Raw genomic sequence first — 15312 nt, 5'->3', positions numbered from 1 at the left:
AGTAGGAAGGAACTTAAGCAAGGAGTCAGGAGGGCTAGAAGGGGTCACGAAAAGTCATTGGCAAATAGGGTTCAGGAAAATCCCAAGGCTTTTTACACGTACATAAAAAGCAAGAGGGTAGCCAGGGAAAGGGTTGGCCCACTGAAGGATAGGCAAGAGAATCTATGTGTGGAACCAGAGGAAATGGGCGAGGTACTAAATGAATACTTTGCATCAGTATTCACCAAAGAGAAGGAATTGGCAGATGTTGAGTCTGGAGAAGGGGGTGTAGATAGCCTGGGTCACATTGTGATCCAAAAAGACGAGGTGTTGGGTGTCTTAAAAAATATTAAGGTAGATAAGTCCCCAGGTCCTGATGGGATCTACCCCAGAATACTGAAGGAGGTTGGAGAGGAAATTGCTGAGGCCTTGACAGAAATCTTTGGATCCTCGCTGTCTTCAGGGGATGTCCCGGAGGACTGGAGAATAGCCAATGTTGTTCCTCTGTTTAAGAAGGGTAGCAAGGATAATCCCGGGAACTACAGGCCGGTGAGCCTTACTTCAGTGGTAGGGAAATTACTGGAGAGAATTCTTCGAGACAGGATCTACTCCCATTTGGAAGCAAATGGACGTATTAGTGAGAGGCAGCACAGTTTTGTGAAGGGGAGGTCGTGTCTCACTAACTTGATAGAGTTTTTCGAGGAGGTCACTAAGATGATTGATGCAGGTAGGGCAGTAGATGTTGTCTATATGGACTTCAGTAAGGCCTTTGACAAGGTCCCTCATGGTAGACTAGTATAAAAGGTGAAGTCACACGGGATCAGGGGTGAACTGGCAAGGTGGATACAGAACTGGCTAGGCCATAGAAGGCAGAGGGTAGCAATGGAGGGAATGCATTTCTAATTGGAGGGCTGTGACCAGTGGTGTTCCACAGGGATCAGTGCTGGGACCTTTGCTCTTTGTAGTATATATAAATGATTTGGAGGAAAATGTAACTGGTCTGATTAGTAAGTTTGCAGACGACACAAAGGTTGGTGGAATTGCGGATAGCGATGAGGACTGTTGGAGGATACAGCAGGATTTAGATTGTCTGGAGACTTGGGCGGAGAGATGGCAGATGGAGTTTAATCCGGACAAATGTGAGGTAATGCATTTTGGAAGGTCTAATGCAGGTAGGGAATATACAGTGAATGGTAGAACCCTCAAGAGTATTGAAAGTCAAAGAGATCTAGGAGTACAGGTCCACAGGTCATTGAAAGGGGCAACACAGGTGGAGAAGGTAGTCAAGAAGGCATACGGCATGCTTGCCTTCATTGGCCGGGGCATTGAGTATAAGAATTGGCAAGTCCTGTTGCAGCTGTATAGAACCTTAGTTAGGCCACACTTGGAGTATAGTGTTCAATTCTGGTCGCCACACTACCAGAAGGATGTGGAGGCTTTAGAGAGGGTGCAGAAGAGATTTACCAGAATGTTGCCTGGTATGGAGGGCATAAGCTATGAGGAGCGGTTGAATAAACTCGGTTTGTTCTCACTGGAACGAAGGAGGTTGAGGGGTGACCTGATAGAGGTATACAAAATTATGAGGGGCATAGACAGAGTGGATAGTCAGAGGCTTTTCCCCAGGGTAGAGGGGTCAATTACTAGGGGGCATAGGTTTAAGGTGAGAGGGGCAAGGTTTAGAGTAGATGTAAGAGGGGCAAGGTTTAGAGTAAATGTACGAGGCAAGTTTTTTACGCAGAGGGTAGTGGGTGCCTGGAACTCGCTACCGGAGGAGGTGGTGGAAGCAGGGACGATAGTGACATTTAAGGGGCATCTTGACAAATACATGAATAGGATGGGAATAGAGGGATACGGACCCAGGAAGTGTAGAAGATTGTAGTTTAGTCGGGCAGCATGGTCGGCACGGGCTTGGAGGGCCGAAGGGCCTGTTCCTGTGCTGTACATTTCTTTGTTCTTTGTTCTTTGGTTGTGTAAGCAATGTACCTTTAAGAAAACAGTGATGTCAGAGAGTGGGTGGATTGGATTGGATTTGTTTATTGTCCTGTGTACCGAGGGACAGTGAAAAGTATTTTTCTGCAAGCAGCTCAACAGATCATAAGTACATGAGAAGAAAAGGGAATAAAAGATTAGAACGGGTATAGGTTAAGTACAAAGTGGATCTGTTTGGGAGAGCTCGCAGAGAGTCGCCTCGCTCCGGCACCATCTTGGAAGCTCAGCTCAGTTAAGACATTTTGAAGTTTCAGTTTGGTTTGGCAGTTTGAAAAGTGCCTGGCTGGTTTTGCTGAGAACAGTTTAAAAGTAGAAAGCCAGTTTGAGACAGCAGCTTGAGAAGTTCTGGTTTGCTGTGATCTACTTGAAGGGAGAAAGCCAGGTTTGAGAAAGCAGCGTGGTTGTGTCTGTGGGTTTCCAGAGAGCTGTAGGAAAAAAGCAAGGTGCTGGAGCTGAAGTCACCCAAGCTAATATATCTCTGCCATTCTACAGAAAATATGTATATCCTATAACCTGATGTGATACTGTTTAAAGGTGTTAAGTCTCTTGGAAGTTTGAAGGAACATTTTAAGGAGTTCTTTACTGTTGCAATATTTTCTAAGTTATCTCTGAAGTGGGGGGTGTTAAGAGATCCAATATTTATTTAAGATGTTAAGTTGAGTTCATGAAATAAACCCTGTTTTGTGTTTAAAAACCCACATGTCCATAATTGAAATACCACACCTAGGGAACAAGCCTAGGAAATTTTTTGTACCTTCCCCAGTACTCCGAATATAATTTTTATAATCTGGAGACCGGGAGTGCACATTAAGCCTGGCAGCGGCAGGGAGTAGGACTTGGGAGTTTTGGAAACTGGGCAAGTTCTTCATTGAGAAGGGCGTGTACATTCTATACAACGAACATGTCAGCTACCCCATGCCTACTCACTCCCACCTGGACAGTAGTCTTCAGCGTATCTTTCCATCATTGGATTGTTGCAATCTGAAAAAGAGGGGAAATGCCTCACTGGAATATTTCCTGTTATTTAAGGTTTGGAGATACATTTACGCACAGATTGTTTCTGTATGAAATTATTAGTGCTAGAACACCCTCTCGTACACCTTCACACTTAAACACCCTCACTCTCTCGTCCGTTCTCTCGTATGCTCTCTCGTGCTGTTATTGTCTTTTTACACTCTATTGTACCCCTTCAGTCTCACACTCTCGCACACTTGTGCACTCTCTCGGAGTCCTTCACTCTCATGCTCACGCATACACTCTCGTGCTCCCTTGCACTCTTTCTCACGCTGACCCTCACATTCCCTCACAATCTCTCTCTGCTGGGATAGGAGAGAATATTAGACCTGGTTAGGGTATGAAGGAATTTGTGGAAATGTGAGTGGGGAAATATGATTGACTCAGAGAGAGCGAGACAATATATTGAGGAAGTGAGGGGATTGCGAGGTGAACTGGTGTGGGATTGTGAGAGAAGAAGCGGGGGCGGAGGTTTGAGGATTGGGCCGGAATTCTCCAGCTGTTCACTAGCGGCAGTATTCCCTGGTTCTGCCTGCAACGCACCCCCACCTGCGGGTTTCCCTGCGGCATGGGGTGGCTTCAGTGGGAAATACCAGCAAACGGCACACTGCCTCCTGTCTCCGAGAGATATGCAGCTGGGAGCTCGAAGAGACCCGCCCCATGTGAAGAAGGCCTTATAAAGAAAGCCTTTATATAGCACTTTCCAAATCCACTGGACATCTCAAAGCAGTTTACAGCAAATAAAGTACTTCCTTTGAAGTGTGGTCACTGTTGCAATGTGGGAAATACAGCAGCCAATTTGCACACAGCAAGATCCTACAAACAGCCAATTAATAATGTTGGATCTGCTTTTTGTGACTTTGATTGAGGGACAAATATTAGCCAGGACACTGGGGATAACTCACCTGCTCTTCTAAATAGTACCATGGGTGGGATTCTCCGACCCCCCGCCGTGTTGGAGAATCGGCGGGGGCTGGCGTGAATCCCGCCCCCGCCGGTTGCCAAATTCTCCGGCACCGGATATTCGGCAGGGGTGGGAATCGTGCCGTGCCGGTTGGTGCCCCCCCCCCCCGGCGATTCTCAGGCCCGCGATGGGCCGAAGTCCCGCTGCTGGAATGCCTGTCCTGTCGGCGAGAATCAAACCACCTCCCTTACTGGCGGGACAAGGCGGCGCGGGCAGCCTCGGGGTCCTGGTGGGGGGGGGGCGTGGGGCGATCTGCCCCCAGGGGGTGCCCCCACGGTGGCCTGGCCTGCGATCGGGGCCCACCGATCCGCGGGCGGGCCTGTGCTGTGGGGTACTCTTTTCCTTCCGCCTTCGCCATGGTCTCCACTATGGCGGAGGCGGAAGAGACCTCCTCCACTGCGTATGCGCGGGGATGCCGTGAGCGGCCGCCGACGCTCCCGCGCATGCGCCGCACGGCAAAGTCATTTTTGCGCCAGCTGGCGGGCACCAAAGGCCTTTCCCGCCAGCTGGCGCAAAACTGACTTTGCCGTGCGGGCACCAAAGGCCTTTCCCGCCAGCTGGCGGGGCGGAAATCAGTCCGGCGCGGGCCTAGCCCCTCAAGGTTAGGGCTTGGCCCCTCAAGATGCGGAGGATTCCGCACCTTTGGGGCGGCACGATGCCCGACTGATTTGCGACGTTTTTGGCGCCGGTCGGCGGACATCGCGCCGATTGCGGAGAATCCTGCCCATACATCCAGGTGAGCAGGCATATAAGGCCTTGGTTTTAATGCTTCATCTATTGAGACCGCACCTCTGCCAGTGCGGCACCTTCTCAGTACTGCACCGGTGTGTCGGCCTTGATTTTGTTTGTGCTCAAGCCCTCAAGTTAATTTCCAAGGTAACTCAGGAGCCCTAGAAATGCCCCGTCAGAAGTAGGGAGGGATGAGCAGAAAATTCATTTACCCCCCCCCTCAGAGTTTAAAGTGAGACTTTAAACATCCCACTGAAGCCAAGTTCTACCTTAAAAGTGTCGTCCACCCTGACGGGGAATCCTTCTTCCCTCAACTCAGGAATTTTGCAGTCAAACTCCGCCTCTTCTGCAGCCTCCCCTTGTATCCCAGACTCTGACCACAGCCAAAAAATGGAGTTTCCCAGGATGAGATGAGAAAGTACCGGACACTTCGAAAATAATGATAGGATTGGGCAGAGTCAATGTGGAGTTGTGAAAGGGAAATCATGTTTGACAAATTTGTGTTTTGAGAATGTGGCTAGCAGAATAGACCAGGAGGAACCAGTGAATGCAGTGTACGTGGATTTTCAGACGTTTCCCAATAAGGCCCGCACAGGAGGCTAATAAACTAAATTAGAGCGAATGGGATTGGGGGTAAAGTACTGGCATGGATTGAACATTGGTCAATGGCCAAAAACACAGAGGAGGAATAAAGGGGCCATTCTCAGGTTGGCAGGCTGTGGCTGGGGGCTTATCACAAAGATTAGTGCTTGGGGCCCCAGCTATTCACAATCTACATCAATGATTTGGATGTGGGGACCGAATGTAATATTTCCCAGTTTGCTGATGATACAAAACTAGGTGGGAATGTGAGTTGTGAGGAGGATGCAAAGAGTCTTCAAAGGATTTGGTCGGGCTTAGTGAGTGGTCAAGTCCATGGCGGAATATAATGTGGAAAAATTGTGAGGATATCTATCCACGAGTAGGAAAAGCAGAAATGCAGAATATTTCTTAAAGGGAGGTATTGGGATGTGTTGACATCCAAAGGAACCTGGGTGTTGTTATTCATGACACACTACACGTTAACATGCAGGTACAATAAGCAATAAGGAAGACAAAGGGGATGTGGGCCTTTATCGGAAGAGGATTTGAGAACAGGCGTAAGGAGGTCTTGCTGCAGTTGTATAGATTCTTGATGAGACCAAATCTAGAGTATTGTGAACAGATTTGGTGTCTCTACTTGAGGAAGATATACTTGCCATTGAGGGAGCGCAATGAAGGTTCGTTAGACTGATTCCTGGTATGGTGGGATTGTCTAATGAGGAGGAATTAAGGAGACAGGGTGTGCGTTCTCTAAATTCCTAAGAATGAGAGGTGATTTCATTGAAATTACAAAATGCTACAGACTCGACCAGGTGGATGCAGGAAGGATGTTTCCCCTGCCTGCGAGGTGTAGAAACAAGGGATACAGTCTCAGAATAGTGAGCAGGTCATTTAAGACTCGGATGAGGAGGAATCTCTTCACTCAAGAGGGTGGTGAATCTTTGGAATTCTTTACCCCAAAGGGCCGTGGAGGTTGAGGGTTGTTGGATGGGGGATGGAGTGAGAGATGGAGGTTGAGGCAGGGAGTTAGGGATGGGAGGGGGGAATTGGGGTGAGGGCTGGGGAATGAGGAAGGTGAGGGGGGGGGGGGTGGTTAGAGGCAGTTACAAGGCTGCGATCGTGATTCCCGCCGCCTGGGGGTTGAGATTTACAGGTGCGCACCTACAATTCCAGGCCCACCCACCTGAGAGTCGTTGGAGCTCGTCTTCCTCAAATTCAAACTCCCGGACGCTGGGTACCAACTGCCAGTGCACGGGGCAGAACTACATATCCCATCAGGCAGTGTGGGGCTGGGTCTCCGCCTGACTCCTCAGTGCGCAGGCACACAGCGCCACATCCTGACGAATACTTATCCTTCCGCCAGCTTCACTAAAACACCATGGATCACATTACTGACTCAGGGCAGCATGCTAGCACAGTGGTTAGCACTGTTGCTTCACAGCGCCAGGGTCCCAGGTTCGATTCCCGGCTTGGGTCACTGTCTGTGCGGAGTCTGCACGTTCTCCCCGGGTCTGCGTGGGTTTCCTCCAGACGCTCCGGTTTCCTCCCACAAGTCCCAAAAGACGTGCTTGTTCGGTGAATTGGACATTCTGAATTCTCCCTCCGTGTACCCGAACAGGCACCGGAATGTGGCGACGAGGGGATTTTCACAGTAACTTCATTGCAGTGTTAATGTAAGCCTACTTGTGACACTAATAAAGATTATTGTTGCGTGCAAATTGTGACGGAAGTATTTCTTTAGCTGTAAAGCACTTTGAAATGTCCTGAAATCATAAAAGACGCTAAATAAATATGGGTTACTTTGTTGAAAATATTAGTTTCTGCTTCACCTGATGTGGGAAAATCCACCAGTCAAACTGGTTTCAGTTCTGCTGCAGGTCAAACCAGTTTAACCAACTTGTGAAAGAGACTGAAAAGGTTCCAAGAAGGGAGGGAGCTCAGGACGAGATAAATCTTAACTGATTTCAGGGAGGAGCCTGGCCTCTTAACAATGAAACGCACAGGAAAAATTTGGATTTCTATCTCGTCCCTCAACCTTCCCGCCCTCCCCTGAGGAGGGTGACTGTTGTCCCATTGGCTGCCCTCTGGCACCTTATCCAGTTAGTTATTCTCAAGTCAGGCCCCAGGTATGTGCAGCTTGCCACCCGAGGGGTTACTGTGCGACCTGTGCCCTTTGGGCGGTCTCTGGAGATAACCTTTGCGAAGTTAGAAGGGTTGCTGCGAGGACAGGTCACTCGCACCAGGCCTGGAAGAGTCGGGACCCTCTGCAGACAATGCTCCAGTTCTCGGAGATCTGCTCCAATTCTAAGAATTTAAGAACACATAATGTAGGAGCAGGTGTATGGGGGACGGTAACATTCATATCATAGAATTTACAGTGCAGAAGGAGGCCATTCGGCCCATCAAGTCTGCACCGGCTCTTGGAAAGAGCACCCTATCCAAGGTCAACACCTCCACCCTATCCCCATAACCCAGTAACCCAACCCAACACTAAGGGCAATTTTGGACACTAAGGGCAATTTATCATGGCCAATCCACCTAACCTGCACATCTTTGGACTGTGGGAGGAAACCGGAGCACCCGGAGGAAACCCACACAAACATGGGGAGAAAATGCAAACTCCACATCGTCACCCAAGGCCGGTATTGAACCCGGTTCCCTGGCGCTGTGACGCAACAGTGCTAACTGTCATGATATGCAAACATGCAGCTAATGAACACATAGAATAGGACATGACCAATGAGCAGTCAGGACACTCAGGGGTGGTATCTCACTATAAAAGGGATGAGGCACTCACACCCCGCCTCTTTTCACAGACCAACATCTACAGGGTGTATCCTCAGCATCACACGTGGCTTAGAGCAAGGCTGGTTCAGTTAGACTGAGTTACTACATTTAGATTAGCAGAGGGTCGAACTCATTGAGAACTGTGCTGATAGTTCAATAAACCACACTGACCTCACTTCAAAATCTGGAGCATCTTTTATTCAAAACTGCATCAAGTGGCAGCTTGTGTTATTCCAAATTACATAACACAACACTAACCACAGTGCCACCGTGCTCTGAGTTCAAATTCCACGGAGCAGCTGGAGAAATTTAAATTCATTTCATTAATACATTTGGAATTAAAAAGCTGGTCTTGGTAATTCTGATCATCCATCTGGTTCACTAATGCTCTTCAGGGAAGGAAATCTGTCATTCTTACCCAGTCTGACTTCAATGTGATTCCAGACACACAGCAGTGTGGCAACTCCGACTCCCAGCCACACAGAATGGGCAAATAGGGATTGTTAATAAATGCTGGCCTTGCTTGAAACCCAGGGCGCGATTCAACCAGAAAAAAATCGATACCCAGTTTTGGGTGTGTTTACTGGGGTATTTCCCGGATGCTGTTTTTTTTTTTTGCCTCGGGATGTTTCTCTCTTAGAGTCATTACCTTCTGGCTAGCCCAGCAGGAAAGGCACCTCGCAGATTGGGGTGTGGCATGGCCAGGGTGCCAGGATGGCAGTGGAAGGTGCCTGGGTGTCAGAAGGAGTGTCAGGGTGCCACCCTGCCATGTCCCCAACCACCCACAGTCTCCAAAAGCCTTGGAGACCCCCCCCCCCCCCCCCACACCCTGTGGTAATGTGCATCAATGTAAATGCATGTAGGCTAGCTAGACACTAGAGGGAGCACCAAAGACATCACACACACACACACTCAACCAATAGATCAGTTAGATAGGACACGACCAATGGACATTCACGATACACACAGAGGTGACACGACCACGGGGGGATTACACCAACCGATATATAAAGGGCACCATACACATGATCTGCCTCTTTCCAGTGGAGACAGTCAGTGAGGACTGACACAGGTTGATTCAATATTACACCCACCACGTGGATTGCAGCAACTGGTTAGTCAGTCTGGGTAGCTATAGTAGGATTAGCAGTAGCGTCGAACCAGAGTAATAGAAGTGTAAATAGTTGAATAAACCTGTTGAAGTTATCTCCACGTCTGAACCTTCCTTTGTCAAGTGCACCACAAGGAAGCCGCTTATGTTACACCTAGAGCATAACAAATCACACCCCAGGTTCCATTACGACTGGACAATGTTTGTGGAAACCAGTACCAAACAGTGCCCTGGCGAGGGCTCCCACGCGGCCGTTGCATCCCAGGCACCGGGAGAGTCCCGTGAACACATATTTGACTTATGGACTAATGGCCCATACTGATCTGGATCACGCCCAGTGAGGATGAGATCCAGATTGCGACGTCTCGCGAGACTCCGTTAAGTCTCGAGAGGCATTTCACGCGTCGCAAATCCTGCGAGAGGTCTTTCACGAGATTCAACGGCTCCGTCCCGACACCAAGCGGGCCCACCGAGGCTGTTAAATCACGTCCTTCACCTTCCAAGGGTGAATGAAAAATACAATCTCTCGAGCCTGCTGTGCCATTCCTTAAGATGATGAATGGTCTTCTATCTCAGCTCCGCTTCCCTGCCCTATCCCCACATCCCTCTAGCCAATTTCCATGGTTGGTAGCTTTGTTTTCCGCTGCCTGGGGCCCTTAGTTCTGGAATTCCCTCCATGAACCTCTATTGCCAATATATCAGAAATTGTTGAACTTAACATTCAGCTCTCTTCCTTTGTTTTATTTAATAAATTCTGAGTACCCAATTATTCTTTTTTTATTTTCCAATTAAAGGGCAATTTAGCGTGACCAATCCACCTACCTGCACATCTTTGAGTTGTGGGGGTGAAACCCACGCAGACACAGGGAGAATGTGCAAACTCCACACGGACAGTGACCCAGAGCCGGGATTCGAACCCGGGTCCTCAGCGCCGCAGTCCCAGTGCTATCCACTGTGCCACATGCCGCCCTCTCTTCCTTTCTTAAGGCACTCATTAAAACCCACCCTTTGGACCAAATGTTTAATACTCTTTTCCAAAATCTCCTCACACAGCGAGGTGTCAAATTGTGTTTCCTAACGCAGCTGTGAAGTGCCTTGGGACATTTTGCTGCTCAATAGCGCTGTATAAATGCAAGTTGTTGTCACCTGCACCATCCTGCTAGTAACTCCTGGGGAAACAGGGCGGCCTTGGCTTGGACCCCCAACTGAGGGCTTCACAGGAAAGTCATTGTTGTGTTATGCTTCTTCATGTAGCATAAGCTGCTTCCTTGATGTATACTCTGACAAAGGAAGGTTCCGACTTGGAGATAGGTTTAACACATTTATTGAACAGTTAACAATTCTCCTACTTGAGTTCGACTCTCCTGCTAATCTTGCTATAGTAACTCAATCTAACTAACCAGCCTGCTCTAATCCATGCGGTGGATGTGATGCTTCCGATCTGCCCCTGTCTCTCTGAGTGTCACCTGTGGAAAAGAGACAGAGCATGTGTGCCCTGTCCTTTTATATGGGTTGCCCCATTGTGGTAGTGTCACCTCTGGGTGTCTTGACTGCCCATTGGTCGTGTCCTATTCTATGTGTTCACTAGCTGTATGTCTGCATGTCATGACGTCTCTGGTGCTCCCTCTAGTGTTTACTCAGTCCTAGTATATCTACATTAACCCCTTGTGTATTTACAGTCATGCATATCACCACAGTCATTAAGTCAAAGATAATTAATTGATCCCGAGCCAAAGAAAGAGATATCAGGAAAGGCAACCAAAAGCTTGGTCAGAAGAAGGAGGTTTTAAGGAGCGTCTTACAGGAGGAACGAGAGGCAGGTGAGACAATTGCAGAGCTTAAGACCCAGGCACTTTGGATGTACCTGCGCCACATGCACTCCAGCAGTTCAAGGAAGCAGCTCATTTCCAGCTTCTCAAGGTGCATTTAGGGGTGGACAATAAATGATGGCACAGCCAGCAAAACCCACGTTCTGCAGACTAATTTTTAAAAAAAGCTGCACTGCGTAGAGTTGGTCAAGTGAAAGATCGTGGGCGGGGTTCTCCGTTTCTGAGACTGAGTGTTGACGCAAACGCAGAATTTGTGGAGTTCCACGACAGCAAAACTGGTGCCGCATCTGGACCGATTCTGCTACTGTTAAGGGGCAAACACCGGCACTACGTGGAACACAATCGATTCCAATAGGTGCCGGAGGCGCCGGTTTCGCGATTGACACTCAGGAGGCGGACAAGCTGCAGCCCCATATACACACTTCACCCCCCCTCACACACCATCCCAGCCAACAGCGAGGAAAGCAGCCCCGAGATTCACAGACGCTGAGCTGGAGACCCTCCTGGACGCGGTGGAGGAGAGGAGGATGATGCTGCACCCTGGCCGGGGAAGGAGGCAGCCAGCCGCACACCATTTGCCGAGCCCGGGCGCAGGCGGTCAGCGCTGTGGGCAACATCGTCCGCACCGGCCAGCAGTGTCGACAAAAACTACACGACCTCCTCAGGGCGGCCAGGTGAGTAGGCAGCACTGTGCCCCTGGCACCAACACCCCTCCCACACACCTGTAACCCCCCCCCAACCATCTGGAGGGCGGCACAACCTGCATCACATACCGGCACCCATACCGGCCGCCTTGGCCGGGTGCCCTGGCCACTGAGGCCCCCAGCAGCCCACCTCCTGGGCTGCATGCACCAGACTGTCCAACACTGTCGTTTTCTGTGTCACTGCCCCCTCCAGCAGGTCCAAGCATGTGCAAGGCCTGGGACATTCTGTGCAGGTGCTGACCGAGGGCTAGGACAGGCAACCGTGTGGCAGAGCCACCTAGACATCGCAGCGGCGCTTCGGAGCGAGGCCCAGTCACAGCGGGCCATGGCTGAGAACAGCGGCAGCATTGCCCAGGCACTGGCCGCCATGGCGCAGACACAGAGGGAGGTGGCCCAGTCTCAGACGGAAATGGTCCATTCCATGGCTCCGTGGCCGCGAGCGTGCAGACCCTGGTCGAGACCAGAGCGGGTCTCCAGGACTGGCAGCGCCAGGTGGCGGGGGAGCCTCAGGGGATGCCTCCGCTCGCACCCCTGTCCTATGGAGTGGCCCGGGAGCCTTTGGGCACCCCGCTGGAGGAGGAGGTGATGGGGGCCGTGCCGGTGACTCCCGCAGCGGAGGTGCTGGAACACCCGCAGCACCTTGGACTGCCCCACCCCCCCCCCCTCTTCTCCCTGGTGCATCAGGTGGGCAGCGGGAATCGGAACTGATTTTCCGCCCAATCGCGTTTTGCGATTTCTTCGTCGGCCAATGATGAATCCCGTCCCCCAAATTTGTTCTGATTATATTTACTCAGAGGCAGATAGAGTGAGTGGTGGGAGCCGAAGTACAAAATTAGTGAAACCTGTTTGTCCATTAATCCTTAAAATGAAGTGTTTATTCAATCAGTCTCTGTTCTAAACCATGCGTGAGATTATGGTAACAATTTAATCACTTACTCACTTTCCTGGCTGAAGCCAAAGATCTTACCATTGCTCACTGAAAACACTGCATAATCCAGGCTCAGATCAGAAACATTTACAGTGTTCGGAAACAGCAACTTGAATTTATCTAGCGTTTTTTAACTAAACTGTCCCACATGCTTTAAATTATGTGCGATCCACACAAGGACAAATTAAAGATATTTGAAGGATACAAGGAGTTAAAGTGTAACAAGCACATCATTCGGAAAGTTTAATTTTGTAATATGTATAAATCATCACCTAAAGCAAGTGGACATTTGAATATTGAACTTTCCAAATTTACTACAGTCAAGCAGATTTACCCTTCAATGTTTATGTTTAAGTAATTTTTTTTAAAGGATTCGCATTTGTATAACGCTTTTCTTGACAACCATGTGCCTCAAAGACCTTTACGGCCAATGAAGTACGGTTGAAATATAGTCACTGTTGCAATGTCAGAAAAATAGCAGCCAATTTGTGCACTGGATGCTCCCACAACCAGCGATAATATATGATGGGAGGGGAGATGAGTCATGATTCAGATCCCATCATGAAAGCTGATGGACGGGCAGCACGGTGGCACAGTGGGTTAGCACTGCGGCCTCACGGCGCCGAGGTCCCAGGTTCGATCCCGGCTCTGGGTCAGTCTGTGTGGAGTTTGCACATTCTCCCCGTGTTTGCGTGGGTTTCGCCCCCCCACAACCCAAAGATGTGCAGGCAAAGGAGAGTTTGCCATCCAGCGGCGAATATGAAAGCCTTTTAATAGGAGGTGCCCGAGAGATGCTCCTGCAGTGTTACGCCCCCAGGTGGAACCATATCACCGTTCCTTCACTGTCACGGGGTCAAAATCTTAGAACTCCCTCCTGAAGAGCACTGTGGATGTATCTGCACCACCTGGACTGCAACGGCTCAAGAAGGCAACTTGTCACTACCTTCACAAATGCAATTAAAGATAGGCGATAAATTTAGATTTCTTGTCATGTGTACCAAGGTACAGTGGAAAGTATTGTTCTGTGTACAGCCCAGTCAGATGGTACTATACATGAAAAACATAGGACATGTGATAGCTACATAGGACATATGATAGATACATAGGACATGTGATAGATACAAAGGACATACGATAGATACGTAGATCATGTGATAGATACATAGGACATGTGATAGATACATAGGATATGTGATCGATACATAGGACATGTGATAGATACAAAGGACATACGATAGATACATTAGGACATATGATAGATACATAGGACATGTGATAGATACATAGGGCATGTGATAGATACATAGGGCATGTGATAGATACAAAGGACATACGATAGATACATTAGGACATATGATAGATACATAGGGCATGTGATAGATACAAAGGACATACGATAGATACATAGAGCATGTGATAGATACATAGGACATATGATAGATACATAGGACATAGGATAGATACATAGGACATGTGATAGATACATAGGACATGTGATAGATACATAGGGCATGTGATAGATACAAAGGACATACGATAAATACATAGAGCATGTAATAGATACATAGGACATATGATAGATACATAGGACATATGATAGATATATAGGCTATGTGATAGATACATAGGGCATGTGATAAATACAAAGGACATACAATAGATACATAGAGCATGTGATAGATACATAGGACATATGATAGATACATAGGACATATGCTGGATACATAGGACATATGATAGATACATAGGACATATGATAGATACATAGGACATACGATAGATACATAGGACATATGCTGGATACATAGGACATATGATAGATACATAGGACATATGCTGGATACATAGGACATATGATAGATACATAGGGCATGTGATAGATACATAGGACATACGATAGATACATAGGACATATGCTGGATACATAGGACATATGATAGATACATAGGACATATGATAGATATATAGGACATATGATAGATACATAGGACATGTGATAGATACAAAGGACATACGATAGATACATAGGACATGTGATAGATACAAAGGACATACGATAGATACATTAGGACATATGATAGATACATAGGACATGTGATAGATACATAGGGCATGTGATAGATACAAAGGACATACGATAGATACATAGAGCATGTGATAGATACATAGGACATATGATAGATACATAGGACATATGATAGATACATAGGACATGTGATAGATACATAGGGCATGTGATAGATACATAGGGCATGTGATAGATATATAGGCTATGTGATAGATACATAGGGCATGTGATAGATACAAAGGACATACGATAGATACATAGAGCATGTGATAGATACATAGGACATATGATAGATACATAGGACATATGCTGGATACATAGGACATATGATAGATACATAGGACATATGATAGATACATAGGACATACGATAGATACATAGGACATATGCTGGATACATAGGACATATGATAGATACATAGGACATATGCTGGATACATAGGACATATGATAGATACATAGGACATATGATAGATACATAGGACATATACTGGATACATAGGACATATGATAGATACATAGGGCATGTGATAGATACATAGGACATACGATAGATACATAGGACATATGCTGGATACATAGGACATATGATAGATACATAGGACATATGATAGATACATAGGACATAT

This window comes from Scyliorhinus torazame, chromosome 17 (genome assembly GCF_047496885.1).
Source record: "Scyliorhinus torazame isolate Kashiwa2021f chromosome 17, sScyTor2.1, whole genome shotgun sequence".
NCBI lineage: Eukaryota > Metazoa > Chordata > Chondrichthyes > Carcharhiniformes > Scyliorhinidae > Scyliorhinus > Scyliorhinus torazame.
The sequence above is the reverse complement of the archived record's forward strand: the minus strand, read 5'-3'. Positions refer to the sequence as shown.